At 36.4% G+C, this 17,886-nt stretch overlaps 1 protein-coding gene across 1 annotated transcript in view; it reads right to left on the bottom strand.

The window, feature by feature from the left end:
* The window catches only part of LOC150107476 (uncharacterized), a 574,892-nt gene that overhangs the window by 506,627 nt on the left and 50,379 nt on the right, over window positions 1-17,886 (bottom strand). The gene's annotated exons all lie outside the window — the stretch shown is intronic.

Genomic DNA, 17,886 nt, shown 5'->3' with positions numbered 1-17,886 from the left:
AGGACTGTAAAGATTTCATTTCAGAAGGAGATATGTTAGAAGGAGGAAGTTTAGCCTTAAGTAGAGAAGAAGCGACTTCTAGGCGAAGAGCATTAGCTTTATCGCTGGTTAGATGATTAAGATTCCTTTCAATGTTAACTAGGAAATCTAGATATGGTATTTTATTTGGAACAATAGAAAAATCATGTCCTTTTGAAAGGATGAGGGTTTCGCTTTTAGTCAAAGGACGTCCGGATATATTTACAATCCAATTATCTGGAGTTATGAATGGCTTGGATTGTTTAGACGAAAGAGCCTCATATTTACGGTTAAGATGTTGACTTAGTTTATTATAAGCACGTTGAGTAGAACGTTTAGCTACATTTAGAACTATGTGAGAAAGATGTGGATCCAAATTTGTGGATATATAGGTGCGTAAATCAGAAGTCTGATGACTGTGAATAGCAAGATCACGTTTAGCAGCTTTAAGTTGATTACGGATTAGAGATAAACTTGTGTTCCGGTAAATATTATGAGCTCCAGGAGATTTTATTGTTTCTTTAATCTTAGCGAAATTGGGAATAATCTTGTTGTTGCGGCACTTTTTTAAGAAATTAATCTTTGCTCGTAACCTACCTTGTATAACTGAAAGTTTTCCTAATTTACCAGTTATTTTGGTAGCATTTTCCCCGTGAAGGATAAGAATTTGTTGTTTTAAGGATACTTGCGACATAAGACTGAATGATATAATCACGTAATCACAAGAAAGATATTTATTTAACCAAATATTTCGGTCTGGAAATAGCAGACCATCGTCGGTGGTATTACAAGAACAGTTTAAAAAATATACAAGCTAGAATACTAACAATAGATCGTTGAAATTAGAACATGCCGCGTGATGTTATATCACTAAGTATGAAACGAAATATTTTGAAGTAGAAACATGATTGAATTTGCTATTAAAAAAAAAAAAAAAAAAAAAAAAAAAAAAAAAAAAAAATTAATGAGTAATCTTGATTAGGCTTTCCCAGATTTTTGATATAGATATGCAGTCATTACGATTCAGGTTGGGATGATGCAGCAAGGCCTCCACGCTTTCCTTGAACAAACGTTCGAACCTATAACGGGATCTATGTAAGAGGCGCGTTTTGGACCAAAGGATGCTGTGGTCAGTTTCAATCCCGTGTTGAGCCAAACCAGACTTTTCAGGTTTATTGTGAAGAATGGATGATTGATGTTCTTGGATTCTTTTTTCAAGAGAACGTCCAGTCTGTCCAAAGTAAGAGAGATCACAGTTGCAAGGAATTTGATAAACTCCAGGAAGAGATAAAGTTGAGCGTTTGTCTTTAGGAGAAGGAAAATGAGAAGACAATTTGTTAATAGGAGAATACGTAGCTGTTAAATCATATTTCTTCAAAATTCTTGCGATAGGTTCTGAAATACCGGAGATATAAGGAATAGGTACTCGACGTATTGAATCTTTGTTGTTTTGTAATACCACCGACGATGGTCTGCTATTTCCAGACCGAAATATTTGGTTAAATAAATATCTTTCTTGTGATTACGTGATTATATCATTCAGTCTTATGTCGCAAGTATCCTTAAAACAACAAATTCTTATCCTTCACGGGGAAAATGCTACCAAAATAACTGGTAAATTAGGAAAACTTTCAGTTATACAAGGTAGGTTACGAGCAAAGATTAATTTCTTAAAAAAGTGCCGCGACAACAAGATTATTCCCAATTTCGCTAAGATTAAAGAAACAATAAAATCTCCTGGAGCTCATAATATTTACCGGAACACAAGTTTATCTCTAATCCGTAATCAACTTAAAGCTGCTAAACGTGATCTTGCTATTCACAGTCATCAGACTTCTGATTTACGCACCTATATATCCACAAATTTGGATCCACATCTTTCTCACATAGTTCTAAATGTAGCTAAACGTTCTACTCAACGTGCTTATAATAAACTAAGTCAACATCTTAACCGTAAATATGAGGCTCTTTCGTCTAAACAATCCAAGCCATTCATAATTCCAGATAATTGGATTGTAAATATATCCGGACGTCCTTTGACTAAAAGCGAAACCCTCATCCTTTCAAAAGGACATGATTTTTCTATTGTTCCAAATAAAATACCATATCTAGATTTCCTAGTTAACATTGAAAGGAATCTTAATCATCTAACCAGCGATAAAGCTAATGCTCTTCGCCTAGAAGTCGCTTCTTCTCTACTTAAGGCTAAACTTCCTCCTTCTAACATATCTCCTTCTGAAATGAAATCTTTACAGTCCTTGAGAAAAAATAATCACCTCATTATCACTAAAGCTGACAAAGGAAAAGCAACAGTAGTTATGGACTCAGTAAATTACAGAAGAAAACTTTCTCTTTTGCTTCGAGATCGCTCCACATATCAAGAAATTGATTATAATCCAACCAACAGACAACTAAAGAAATTAAATTCTCTCCTTGATGAAGTCATCAGTTTGGAGAAAGACACAATTGAAAGACTTAAAACTCATTTTGCAAGACCTCCTAGATTTTATGGCCTTCCAAAAATCCATAAGATTGACTATCCTCTTCGTCCAATAGTAGATTGCATTGATTCTCCTACTTACCGTATAGCCAAATATCTAGCTAAATTACTGAAATCTTACATTGGCAACTCCAGTTCGTTTTTAAAAAACTCCTCACATTTCTTAGAAAAATTAAAAGATGTCTCATTACAACCTACAGATCTTATGGTTAGTTTTGATATAGAATCTTTATACACCAATGTACCTCTTAAAGAAACTTTAAAACTACTTGCTGACATCTTTCCTCAAGATATTATAAAACTATTCGATTTCGTTATACATTCTGGTTATTTCATATGTCAAAACAAATTTTATAGCCAAGTAGAAGGAACAGCCATGGGAAGTCCTCTTTCTCCAGCTTTAGCCAACTTTTATTTAGAACATTTAGAAAAAGTCCTCTTCACATCTAGTTTCCCTCAACCATCTTTTTGGGTAAGATATATAGATGACATATTTGCTATTTGGCCTCACAGTAAAAACACTTTATCTTCCTTTTTAAACAGTATTAATTCCTTACATCATCGCATAAAGTTTACTATGGAATTAGAAGAAAACAACCAGTTATCTTTTTTAGACGTTCTCCTCATCCGATCATCTTCAAATATTCTTACAACTACAGTATACAGGAAACCAACATTCACAGGTCGTTATATTCTGAAAGAATCAGCCCATCATCCATGTCATAAAACAGGAATTATAAAATGTCTCATCAAAAGAGCCAAAACTAATTGTTCTACTTTTGATTATCTACAGAAAGAACTTTCTACTATCCAGCAACACATGAAACTCAATGGCTTTTCTGAAAAAAGTATTCAACGTCTTCTTACATCTTATAATCCTCCACAAAACAACAAAGATTCAATACGTCGAGTACCTATTCCTTATATCTCCGGTATTTCAGAACCTATCGCAAGAATTTTGAAGAAATATGATTTAACAGCTACGTATTCTCCTATTAACAAATTGTCTTCTCATTTTCCTTCTCCTAAAGACAAACGCTCAACTTTATCTCTTCCTGGAGTTTATCAAATTCCTTGCAACTGTGATCTCTCTTACTTTGGACAGACTGGACGTTCTCTTGAAAAAAGAATCCAAGAACATCAATCATCCATTCTTCACAATAAACCTGAAAAGTCTGGTTTGGCTCAACACGGGATTGAAACTGACCACAGCATCCTTTGGTCCAAAACGCGCCTCTTACATAGATCCCGTTATAGGTTCGAACGTTTGTTCAAGGAAAGCGTGGAGGCCTTGCTGCATCATCCCAACCTGAATCGTAATGACTGCATATCTATATCAAAAATCTGGGAAAGCCTAATCAAGATTACTCATTAATTTTTTTTTTTTTTTTTTTTTTTTTTTTTTTTTTTTTTTTTTTTTAATAGCAAATTCAATCATGTTTCTACTTCAAAATATTTCGTTTCATACTTAGTGATATAACATCACGCGGCATGTTCTAATTTCAACGATCTATTGTTAGTATTCTAGCTTGTATATTTTTTAAACTGTTCTTGTAATACCACCGACGATGGTCTGCTATTTCCAGACCGAAATATTTGGTTAAATAAATATCTTTCTTGTGATTACGTGATTATATCATTCAGGGGTCAGTTTTGGGGACATTGTTGTTCGATTTGTATATTAATAATATTGGAATGGTTTTAACTAGTGATTTCTTGGATCACTCTGTCCAATGGAAAAAAACATTTCTCTCCTCAACTCAGTTTCGTATGACAATTCAGCATCTCGTGATTCGTCACCTGCCATCAGTTTCTTCTTTCTACACCAACGATCCATGACTATCCCCAAATCATCACAAAATTGTTTGGCTTAAGCAACTGAATTGTTAATTGATTCATCCCTATTTTCAGTTAGAAATGCTTTCAAAGCCTTAAGTTTTATGTCACATTGTTGTATATTCAATCCTTTGGTTTGAAAGTAGACCTGTGTGTTGTTAATTTCTAGGACAGATTCCCACAGGCCAAGAAAGCACATGAAGGAAAACAATTGTAAAGTAACAAGCAGCATGCCAGCATCTGACCTGGTAACTCTATTTTCTTCTTCACCAGATTTAGCTTTCTGGGTATCAAATGAAGGGTGACTTTAATTTTCCAAACATTGATTGGGTAGAAGAGAAATCTCATGATCAGAAAGAACAGGAATTTATTGAATTGTTGCGAGATAACTTTCTCAAGCAGCATGTAAAAGAAGGAAATCGAGGTCAAAGAGTTTTGGATTTGATCATAGCATCAGAAGGGGTCACTATCAAGAATATGGCTATTTTACCACAAATTGGTGACAGTGATCATGCTGTACTTTCTTGGGAAGTATCTAATTGTATTGATGCTCCGATTAAAACAGGTTACATGCTGAACTACAAAGCTGGAAATTATGATCAACTTAGGAGAATACTATCTTTGGTCACATGGTATCAGTTACTGAATGGAAAAAATGTCAGCAATGCACGGGAAACTTTGAAAAAGTGCTTAAATGAGGCGTTATCTGAATGCATCCCTGGTGTTCGAAGAATAAATAGGTTGAGAGCAAAAGGGATGTCCAACCTTATTAAGCAAGAAATCCACAAGAAGAAGATGATGTGGAAAGAATATTATGAGAATAAGAGTGAGAGGAGTTATGAAATATATAAAGTTCAGGCCAAAAAAGTAACAAGTTTTATCATAACAAGTATTGTGAGAAAAGCTAAATTGCAGTATGAAAAGAAATTGACCATGCAAGTTAAAGGCAATCCAAAAGAATTTTATCATTATGCCACAAGTAAAAGAAAGAACATGAATGTGGAAGAATAACTTTATTGAGCAGATGGTACTCAAGTGTCGGAAACTAATGAGATTGTTCAGTTAATGAGTGCTCACTTTGCTAAGATATATCAACCAGGTGTATGTAATATGGTGCACAGTGCTACTGCTATATTGGATGAAGAGTTAGAGGTTCATGAAAATGAGGCTGAAGAGCTATTGCATAACCTAGATAAGAATTTGTCTATAGGGACAGATGGAATATCAGCTAGCTTGCTAAAAGAATGTTCAAGCCTTTCATATTTTTCTTTAACTTGAGTCTCAGCTAAGAATGATACCACAGGAATGTATAATAGTTCCATTGCACAACGGTGGTGCAAAAACTTATGTGTCTAACTACTCACCTATTAGTATCTCTGGTGTGGTAGTGAAGATTTTAGAGAAGTTGGTAAGAACTCGGATACAGAAGTGGGTAGACAAACATGCTACACTCTGCAAGGAACACCATGGGTTTACTAGGAAGGTCATGTTTTATCAATTTGCTCATATTTATAACAATGTCACGGCTGAGTTGGGTAAAGGGAATGGATACACTATGATAATGTTGGATTTTTCTAAGGAATTTGATGGGATATCACACGAAAGGCTGTTGCATAAACTGGAGAATATGGGATTGGAATATAAACTCTTGACTTGAATCTCGGGATGGTTGGCAGACAGATACCAAAAAGTGGTATACAGTGGGTGTGAATCTGCTAGATTTAAGGTGACCAGTGGTGTACCTTCAGGTTCAGTCCTTGGTCCATTGTTGTTCAATCTATACATTAATGACATCAGGCAGGGTCTAACAGGAGATGTGCAATTGTTTGCCGATGATGCGAAGATAGGAAGGGCAATCAGGGTCATGCTACTGATATTCAGCAACTACAAAATGATTTGAATAGGCTGGAAATTTGGGCAAATGAAAATGGCTATCGGTTTAATGTTAGTAAGTGTAAAGTTATGCACTTTGGCATGATGAGATTTGCAGTGGCATATTATAATAGTAGGGTTATGCTAGAAGAAAAAACTGAGGAAGCAAGGGATCTTGGCGTATCGGTGGATAGGAATTTGAAGTTCAAAAGTCACATAGCAAAAGTTGCAAATACAACTCAGAGGATAATTGCAATGTAGAAGCAAACCTTGATATGTACAGATAAGGGAGTCATTTTGTCTCTTTATAAGGCTTCGATAAGACCACACCTGGATTACTGTGAGCAGATTTGATCCCCTTGGTTCCAAGGGGATAAAGAAGCTGTGGAAAGGGCAAAGAAGAGTTACAAAGATTATATCTGGATTATGGATTTAGATTATGGAGACAAATTGTGAGTATGTGGATTTCAGACTCTGGTTAACAGGAGAAAGATGAGTGATATGATAGAGGTCTATAAACTTTTGAATGGGTGTTATAGGATATCAACTGATGAAATTTTTCATTATATGAAAGGTGGGGAGAGAACACAGAGGCATCCATGGAAGTTAAATTTATTTGCAGTCAAGAAAGGGGGGAAGGGGAAGAGCTAAGTTTTTATCCCAGAGAGCAGTGAGTGAATGGAATAATTTGCCCTTAGGGGTAGTGAGTGCATCTAGCGTGAATGAATTTAAGGAAAGGTATGATAGCTGGTTTGGGTGATTTACAGCCCCTTGATGAGCCCTCGACTTCCTGGAGGTCTCAGGGATAATAATAAAATTGAATACCACTGTGGGCCAGACCAGTGCATCCATTATCTGCTTTATATTTAACATATTCACGCTACATGCCTGGTTAAGACCTCATGTTCACTCTCAAGACTTAATTTGGGAGAAAAAAGTGGCTATAATTAAACAGATCATCTAATGCCATTATATTATATAATCCAACATTCTCAAACCACAATGGCCTCTCTGTCACTTATTGATTGTTTTAGGAATCATCGTGTCATCATAGTTAAAATTTCCTATAATGAGTACTCACAGAGCGCTTTGAGATAATTTGCTATTATATTTCACACATTATCTTCCTTTGTATCCCTAGGCTTATAAAAAAAATTATAATATATTTTGCCCTAATGATTGACCTCCAAATTACACCAGGTAGCTTCAGATGTATCCCTACTATCTTCCTGCTAATTTCCTATTCTCATTGTCACAATTCTTTTGCGGTCATCAACAAATTATTCTCATTCCTGTTCTTTCTGATATTCATGAAAATGCAAATCCTTTGCATTCTCCTTCATCAATCAAGTCTCACTAATGTGGATAATTTTTAAGGAATGTTTAATGAACCAGTGCCGACTGTCCCATTATTCCTGATGCAGCCTCCTTTAAATGAGCACTACATTCCAGTCATGCCTGCATGCATGCACACACACGCACACATGCATAAACATGGATACATCCTCCTTTAAATGACCACTCCATTCCAGTCAGTAATCTGAGATATACTACATTTCCTTATTCTGTAATAATTCCATTCTCACATTAACTTTCCTCAAGATTACCTGCACGCATGCATGCGTGCACACACACACACATGTATGTATATCTCCACTGTAACAACTCTAGTTTCAGTGAGAATGCAGATCCATTCTCTTAATGATCAATACGATCAATGCCTCTGTAGCACAATTGGAAAAATGACGGTATTTCGCACCCTTCGATTGGAAAAGGTCTAAGTTTGATTCTCGTCATGACAGTTGGAATCTTTATATAGATTTTTTCAATTGAAGGTGAGTTAGCTGATCTTATACGGAGGTAGCAGGGTTTTTTCTCCTGGAAACTCAGTTTTTTTTTATCCCACATACAGACAAATCAGCCCTTCAGAACACATGCAATTTACAGACAAAAAATACTAGTGATGGTGGTGGTGGTGGGCAGTAGCTGGGGTTGATGTAGTGGTCAGACTCCTTGGAGGTGTCACAAAATAATAATAATAATACTTTGATAGACACTCCAACTCTTCAAATGCATTCAAGCACTGGCTATCATTTATATATGAATAATATATATATATATATATATATATATATATATGATAAAATATGATAAAAATGTAAATAGTGAGACATCACTGTATTTCTGAAGAACCTAAATTTCGCATATCTCATTAGTGCCATGTAGGCCTTCTTTTGTTCTACTAACCTTTATATCACACCTGATCCTCAGTTTGTCATAATTTGAGTATGGACTATGGAACATCACTAGTATTTTTTGCCTGTGGACTACCACAAAGTCAGAAAATGAAAGAGAAAGCAATTAGTAGTACATGTGACATGCTCAACAGATGTTTGAGGGAAGCAGTATTAACCTGCTGCTGCTTTCGTTATATTGTTATTTGGGATTATAGCCAAAGCAAATAAGGCCACAAGGCCAGTGTATTGTTTCTGTAAATTGCATGTGTTTTTCTAATTGGTTCAGCTATTATGCATGATGAAAAACTCCCTGCCATATCTGTACAAGACTAGATAACTGTTGCCCTGCAGGAAGATAAATTAGCTAACAGCTAAACAGATAAATAACATCATAGATGCTCCCAAAAACAAAATGTAGAAGGAATATAAATGTGCAAGCTCATGAGCAGCAAAAAGCACACTGTACTTTTTGTCTCTCTTCTAAGTTTACCATATTAGTCACTCTTCTAACCTGTACTAAGTGCAGGTTAGAAGAGTGACTAATATGGTAAGAAAGACAACAGATTATGTGAGGAAAATAGCTAAGTAGACTAAAGGAAATCCCACAGGACTCTTTCACTATGTAGGGAGTCAAAGAAAGAATGATTTGGGGAGGATAACTTTAATGACTGCCTTCCTCTTTAATAACCTTAAAGGTAGAAAGGTGATAACAGCAAAAGAAAGAGACTAATGTGGTTTGCTTGATGAAAATAGATGTGGGGGGATAGAAGTGATGAACTGGAGTTACTTAGGATATTGCAAAACTTTGATAAGAAGAGAGCCAAGATATCTATCTGTCTTGGCTCTGTTCATATCGAGTGCCGTTCATATCTTGTGCAGACATCTTTCTGCACAACGCATCTATCCATTCTACAAGATGCACAAATTATAATAATGTGAAAATGCATATTGCATGTGGCTTGGCAATTTACTCACTTTCTATAATAAAGTAATAGCTAAGTTGATAAAAGAAATTATTACACCATGATACTGCTGAACACAGCAAAGGCATCTGATACAAAAAGGCCATTATTCTGTAAATTGTAAACTATAAACTTCATATCCACTCCATTTAAAGATGGATATAAAGCTAGTGACATGAATAAATGACACACAGGGTTCAGTGTTTAGATTTGTTTATTCTGAGGGAGAACAAAAGTAAATGAGACTAATATAGAGAGATCTATCTACAAGTGAATTTGAAAAGACTGATGCTATGCACAAATGACAATTGATGCCAAGTCGACTGCAAAAAGTTATTAATTTTAAATTAAAGAGATTATAAATTGTGCGTAATATCAATGACAACTGCATTTGATGAGACTAAGCATCCAAAAATGATAGTGAACAGATATGAAGATGGAGATAACATGAAGATAAGATAGGAGTGATGATGGACAAGGACCTGAAATTAGGGGCCGCACTGCAAAAGTTGTGAAGATGTCACATTGGATAATGGCAATGATGTGGAAGACCCTGACAAACAGAAATAAAAGGTTATGATGCCATTGTATAATGCCTTGATCAGACCTCATATGGATTACTGTACACAGATTTGATTGCCAGGTTTTCATGGTGGTGATGAGGATATGTTAGAAAAGGTCCATAGAAGATTCACAAAGGTGGTCAGTGGTCTTTGGAATGTGGAGTACAAGGACAGATTGAGCAAATAGAAGTTCAAAGCCTTGAATATGAGGAAGGGGGGGGGAGTATGATTGAGACACATAAGCTAGTCAGAGGTTGTTATCAGTTGACATGGAAGAGATTTTTCATAGAATAGGAGAGGGAAGGTAGAACAAGATACCATCGATGGAAACTATATAAGGAGAGTGTAAGCAGAGGAGAGAGGAGCAGGTTCTTTGCATGGAGAGTGGTGGCGAGTGGAATGCATTACCTGAGTGTGTTGTGAATGTAAACACACTAAATCAGTTCGATGAGCATTGCGTGCAATAATGTTAATAATAATAACAGTTCAGAGGATATGTTGTATAAGTAAGCACAACAGCATAAAGGATTGCTGAAATATTGAAAAAAAAAAAACAGACCTATTAGCAGAGATAAGTTATTGTCCCTTTTCATAAAGCATTCATATGATCACATTTGGACCACTGTGTTCAGATTTGGTCACCTGTTTTTGTGTGGACAGCAGCATGAGTATATATAAAGTGTGTAAGAGGTTTATGGATATATATATATACATAGATATGTATAGTGTCAAGGGAGAGAGTCAAGGGAGGGTCAAGGGAGGGTCAAGGGAGAAGGAACCTACTAATATTTTACTTGAAAAGCTAGAATCTGTGATGATTAGGGAAACACTTTGTGAGAAAGGCTATTCCAGACAATAATGGCAGACAGAATGAAAGAAGAAAAGGAGAAGCAGGTTTGGTGAATTTGCATCTAGATGGTAAGATGACACTGGGCAGTTGCTGTTCATGTTTTATTAGGTTTAGTTAAAGCAGAAAAATTATGGATACCAGCTCAGCAGAGAGCCTCCATAGAAGAATCCGCAGAAAAAATATAACAGAATAGAACAGTATGTGACAGAGTGAATGAAGGTGAGTTAAGTGAGCAAGGATTCACCTATTAGCCAAACTTGTTTTCTTTTGAATACAGGAAGGAGATTTTTTTTCTTTTTGGTTTATTATCCAAAACATGCAACAGTATTCTAAGGTGGTTTGAGTTTGGGATTTGTATAAAGTTGGTATAGGTGAAAAGTATCATCTTGAGTATGATAGAATACCAAGTTTTTTTTTTCTTTTTTTTTTCTGATGCCAAGGAAGCTAGAAATAAATGTCGTCTCCAGTCTAGAAATCTGTGTATTAAGTATTTTAGATGTTTTTTTGGTGGTCAGGAAAAGATGGAAACAAATCCCACTAAAGAAAGAATGGTATGAAGATCTATGTTTAAGGCAAAGAATGCAGAAAATTTTGAAGTTTGGAATGTTTGTGAATTGCATGATTTGTTAAATAAGTAGCAGGAATGGAGTATACTTCTAATGGATAAGTTCATTATTGGTCAGTGAAAGATGGATATTTAAGCATAGAAGAAGGAAGCAGAACAGAGTCTGGGGCACTTTTACATTAGTGGAGAATTCTAAAGACAGAAAGATGTGAAGTGATCAACTAAAGAGAAAGTTCGCTACCCAGTTATGGAGAGTGGAATCTAAATCAAAATATTTCAATATGCTAAATAAGACTCAATGCCAGATCCAATCAAATATTCTGGAAATGTCATGAGCAAGGTTTCATCAGACATTTTCATGGCACATATCTATAGATGCATGATATAGGCTAGGAGATCTTCTGTGGAGATTTAAAATAGCATACTAGTGATCATTAATTAGTTGGTGGGCTTTCAGGTATTGGAAAAGTCGACTGTTGATGACTATCTCCACCATTTTTTAAAATTTTTTTATTATTATTATTATGCCATGATATTATTACACCAGATCATAGAGGTCAAATTCATGTATTTTATACATCACCATTTCTGGGTTGTTATAAAATTCACATTTAGAAATATTTATACAAGTTAGTAAATGCATTGTGATGCTTCCTCGATGTTACAGATTTTGCAGATGGTGACTTTTATGCCATTGCTCTTGTGTGGCCGGTCTTGAGGCAAGAGATCATGGTAGTGGCACAGTGATTAAACTTGGAGTTGATGGTAGCTCCTGGTTTTTCTCCTGAATACCAGTGGTGAGTCATGTCCTGGAGAATCGTTCTTTTTATATTTTCTTTTTGAGTAGTTTTAAAAAGATCGAAATCTGTGGTATATCTTGTTTATTGCAGCGTGTTTTGCTACCTCATCTGCAGTTTCATTTCCCTTTAATCCCACATGGGATGGAATCCATTGGAAAACTATTTTGGAATCCTTATGTAGTTTGTTTATGTTTTTGCTGTCTCTAAGTACTTCTTCATGGCTAGTGTAGCAGTTCTTAATAGCTTGAAGGGCTGCTAAGGAATCTGTGAAAAATATAAATTCTTTGGGTTTTGTTTATCCAAATGTTGCAATGCTGTGTTAATGGCTATTAATTCTGCATGGTATGAGTTGCATCCTATACTATTGGTTGATTTTAGTTCTATATTTTGAGAACATAGATGAGTACACCACTCCCAGAATTGCCATTTGGATTTTTGGAGCCATCTGTGTCCATATTTCATTATTTTTGAAAGAGTTAATGATCTCAAGATTTCAGGTTTTACTAGGTTTTTTTTCTCATGTTTTCTTATTTCAAAATTAATAACTATATTTTTCCTGTTTTGATTTGGAGGAAATGCTGGGTAGTTGGCTATTTTATCTGGACAATTCAAGGGAATTTTATTTTCCATGATTTCATGCATTGTTGATTTTTTCTTTATTCTGTTTGTTGGTTGCCAAAAGTTCACTTGTTCTATGATGTGCAAGGTTGGCTCTTTTTTTCTACAAGTTTAGTAAGATTTGCTTGCCATCTAATTTTTAAAGGAACAAGGATGGATTCAAATTCTGCTATTTTTCCAGGAGTTGTATTCCTTAGTCCACATGATTCTAGCTGCATTTTCCTGAATTTTTATAAGCTTGTCTAAACTGGTTTGTGATGTTTGCATCCAGATGTCAAAGCATATTCCATTATGGGTCAGATAATAGAGGTGTATGTAACTTTTAAGGTTTTAGCATCGGCTCCCCCACACTCTTTACCTGAGATACTTTTTCATGATATTTAGTCTTCTTTTTTGCTCTGACCATTTTTAAGAGGAACGAGGATAAGGGTAACAAGGTGATAATTTGATGGCAGAAATTATTATTTATTTATTTATTTTATTATTATTATTATTTTTTTTTTTTTTTTTTTTTTTGAATGCACTGAGTACAGGCTAGCTTCCAGGCTGTGGGGTAGATGCCAGATAAATATAGAGGGGTGTAAAGTCAATACAGGATGGGTATTAGTTCCAGACCACAACTTTTAAGTACAACTGGAAGAATAGCATCAAGTCGAGAAGACTGTGATATCTGGATTATTTAAGATTCTTTGAATGACCTTTTGCTCAAAGATCACCACAAGAGACATATGTTACTGTTTCTAGTATGGTAGGAGGTTATCTGATTCATCATCATCTATGCAAAAGTTGAAGAACAAGAATGATGGCAGGAAGTCAGCTTATCTTTAGTTATTGTTGCTGTGATGCTGAGCCTCCTTAGCTCAGTTGGTCTTGAAGGATCCCTTTGAATGAAAAGACCTGGGTTCGGATCCCACCTATTATATGAAGAGCCTTTATCAGGGCTTTTCAATCAAATGTGAGTTAGCCAGTCTCATACATTAGTGGAGGATTTTTTCTTCCAAAAACTCAGGTTTTTCATCCCTCAAAACAGGCAAATCAAACTCTGTGAACACACATAACTACAGTAGTATTACTATAGGATAAGAAAAACAATTACCTACCACTGGGTTAAAGAAAAAACACACAATATGATGCTGACAGAAAGTGCACTGTCAGCAAAATAGTTTAAGGAAACATATAATAGGCATTATGTGGGTTAGAGTAAGCTTCCCACGAATGGGATAATATGGACTTCCCATGATGTTCTAGAACTCCATGGAAATGTTCAAATAATGATCATGGTGATAATAATATGTACTAAACAAAAGTCCTTAAACATTATAACTAAAAGCAAGGACATAAATTGCACATATAGATAACAATTCCTGATCTCATTTTTTTATACATGTGATCCACACAAGAAAGGCCACAAGATCCGTAGCAGATTAGTGCCGTGTGTGGGCAAGAAGAATAGAAGAAAGGAGTAGTCTGTTCACATTCTGCTTGAACAGCTGAGGGTTGTAATATTTGGGAAAGGTAGAGTGGGGGAGACTGTTCCAAAGGACAAAAGTAGATGGAATGAAAGAGGCAGAGCAAAGTTGGTTCGGTGAGTTTCAAGACGGACTGTAAAAGGGTGTTGGTTAGCAGTGGTTCTTGTTTTCATGATTTTGGAGGAGATTGCAAGAATAATAGTGACCAATTTAGCAGAGCATTGTCTATGAAAGTATCTGTAGAAGAGGTAAAAGGCAGAAATTGAACATCTTTCAGAGAGGGATTGAAGTGGGTCTGTCAGAGAGGGATCATTAATTAGCTAGAATGCCCTCTTCTGGATAGAATCAAGCAATCTTAGAGAGGAGTTTGGTGCACTACCCCAAATATGGAGCAATAGTCCATGGCCAGGTAGATTTTGGCTTTGTATAGAGTCAGCAGCTGTGAGGGTGTGAAACAGTGTCTTGTTTTTTGGCACCAAGAAGCTATAGTTGAAATGTGATTGTGCCAGGAAAGATCAAAGGTGCAGGTCAGTCCAAGAAGAGAAATCTGATCATGTTTGGATATATCAGTATTACTAGAGGTAAGGGGGAGAGATGTGAGCTCTTCTTTGTGAGAGATCAGACAGGACTGAGGTTTAGTGGCGTTGAAGTTTACAAGGTTGTCCTTGCCTCACTCAGATATAGCCATGGGATCTGAGTTCAGGTCACTGGTTGTGGTAGATCTCTAGGATTCTAATATTTGAGCACTACAAAGTTTGTCTAATGAAAAGGAGAAATGGAGTGTACAGCAAAGCTATGGATAGGATTGAAAGTCTGTGAGAGTAGGTCATTTATATAGAAGAGGAAGAGAATGGATAAACGAACAGAACCCTGGGGGGGGGGGTACTCTGCATTGGTGGAGAAATCTGAGGAGAGGAAACCATCCACCATGACACGAGTGCATGACCAGTAAGACAGTTGCCGATCCAGTTGCAGAGTGTGGAAGGCAGACCATAAGATGGCAATTTGCTAAGTAGGCCACTGTGCCAAACTGATTAAATGCTTTTGAAATGTTGAGGGCAACCACATCAGGTTCTCCAAATTTTTTTATGGCTTGAGTCCAGAGGTAGGTAGTGAAAGCAAGATCAGTTGTAGATCACAACTGGCAGAATCCATACTGCAGTCACTGATTAGTTGGTATGTCTCTAGGTGGTTTAAGAGTTGGTTGTTGATGACCTTCTCCATAATTTTAGAAAGAACAGGTGACAGCAATCAGATGGTAGTTTGTTGGTTGACTTTAACACCTTTATTTGGGATGGGCTAGATGTGAACCTGTTTCCATGTTGTAGGGTAGATGCTAGTTGAGTAGGATAGATTGAAGAGACGATTCAGGATAGGTTTAGTTCTGGGGTACAATGATGGTATCCCACCTACTTGGACTTGGTTGATGATTCTTTTACAACTGTTGTGAACTGCAGTATTGGCAGAGTGGACAGCTGAAGTTTTGGTCTTGAGTCATTCATGGTAAGCAGAGGTTTTTTTCTTTTCATTAGCACACTATTTTAAGAACCAAGGCTTGAATGGTGGACAAGAATTTGGAGTGGAATAAGGGATGAAAGTTTTCATTCTTGTGAGGATGATTTCTATTATTCAGTCTGAGCAGGTTTGGATCAGAAGAACTGAAACAGCAGTCGGACCATGGGAAGGAGGAATAGATGACACAGAGGTCCTCCAAGTTGGCACCCTTGTAGTGTCAAAGGACATGAGACTGTGAGCTGGTGGTGGGGGAAGGTTATTCTGTGGCAAAAGAGACTTGTATGAGGCTGTGATCTGAGTTACCAAGTGGAGAACTGACGACCACAGTATACCTAGAAGGGGAACTTTTAGGAAGAGGTCAAGTATATGGGCAAATTGAAGGGGATTGTCAGGTATTCTGGTAGGAAGATTGATGATTTTAGATTTGTCATTGCTGATGGCAAACACCTTAGCATCCCTGCTTACCTGATCAGTGAAACTGGAGAAGGGGAACCAACAGGAGTTGTGGACATCGAAGTCTCAAAGAAAGATGATCTCACTATTGAGGTATTTTGACTGCAGACAGTTGAGCTTTAGATAGAGATAGCTGAAGAAGTCAGAGTGGTGGACAAAGTTTGTTGAGCAACAGAGAGAGAGAGAGAGAGAGGGAGAGAGAGAGAGTATATGAAAAGGGCAGGTTGATTTGATAGAGAAATTTTGAGCCAAAGGAGATCAAACAGTGGGGATTCAAAGATTTGCAGTCTCTGGCATGGCATGTTGGTTCTGATGAATGCACAAGTACTTCCTTGTGGCAGAAAGAGCTGTGTAATATGTAGTTTGGGCAGTTGAGATAGCTGTTGAGGTTGCCAGCTGGGGTTCTGATAGGAATTTATATTGCTGTTTAGGATGTTGGTGAAGTGGAAGTGGAATTTTTTTTTTTTTTTGGTATGAATTAATTTTGGTGGTTTGTCTGGTTGGATTTCTGTTGTATGTTATGATTTTTTTGGGGGTTGGATTTTTGAGATCTTAAGTAAAATCGCATTTCTTTGGGTTGTAGTCCATTGTATTTGATGAAGAAGATATAAAGAGGAAGTGGGACATGCAATGAGAGGTGACAGACTTGTAAACATACCACCCACATAGAGAGAACTTGGTCTTCTGTCCATACGTGGCCTCAACAGTTCCCTCTGTAGGTACAGTATCTGATTTCCCTCCAGTCACAAACTGGCAAAATATGTGGTTGCATGATTTGATGTTAGCTGATCGGGAAGCATCTAGATTCGTTACTAACTGGTTCAGTTCCATGTAGAGCAGCCTGCCTCGGAACCGTTTTACTGCTGTACCCTCAGTTCTGGTCTCTGTCTCCACTGCATGTGAAAAAACAGTGGAGGGGGAACAGAGACCAGAATTCTTGCTCTAGTGACCAAACATGGCTGCAGCCACTTCAGGTATCTCTAATAAGCAAGGTGGTGGTATCTCAACATGGGATGAAAGACATCTACCACGTAGTGGTTTGGTTAGCATAGAAAATAGTGACACCAGTTGTTGTTGTTGTTTTTTTTTTCTTCATAATCTGAATGTAATCTGAATAATCGAATAGACCCATCTCCTAATGTGCTACTAACAAAAAGGAAAAATTGTATATTTAGTATTAGCATTATGGGTGAATAGAATGGATTACCAGAATGCACTGTGATTGCTAGGAGTGCTATGAAGTTAAGGTTTGATATGATAAATATGTTGATGAGTGGACCTCCCACACTGATTGCATGGAGGCTAATGTGATAATAATAATAATAATAATAGCAATTATTATTTTAAGTTACTATTGAGCTACAAGGCTCACTGCAAAATACATGTATTACTCTGCCTTCAACTCATTTGACAACCATCATTTCCACTGGTTACACAGTGTAGGCTGACACGTGAAATTCATAACATTATTTTGAATTACTTTTCCTGGCTATATGATTTCAAGCCAGCTAACTATAAATTTTTTAATGAAAATAAAAAGTAACACTGATTTTTATATGTAATGAACAGAGGAGAAAAAAAAAACAATAATAACTTTCAAAAGTTATGGTACATATAAAAACAATTTA

This window comes from Typopeltis vanoorti, chromosome 4 (genome assembly GCF_054136105.1).
Source record: "Typopeltis vanoorti isolate ZY-2024b chromosome 4, IOZ_Tvanoo_1.0, whole genome shotgun sequence".
Lineage (NCBI taxonomy): Eukaryota > Metazoa > Arthropoda > Arachnida > Uropygi > Thelyphonidae > Typopeltis > Typopeltis vanoorti.
Note: the sequence above shows the minus strand (reverse complement) of the source record. Positions and strands in the feature narration are given on the sequence as shown.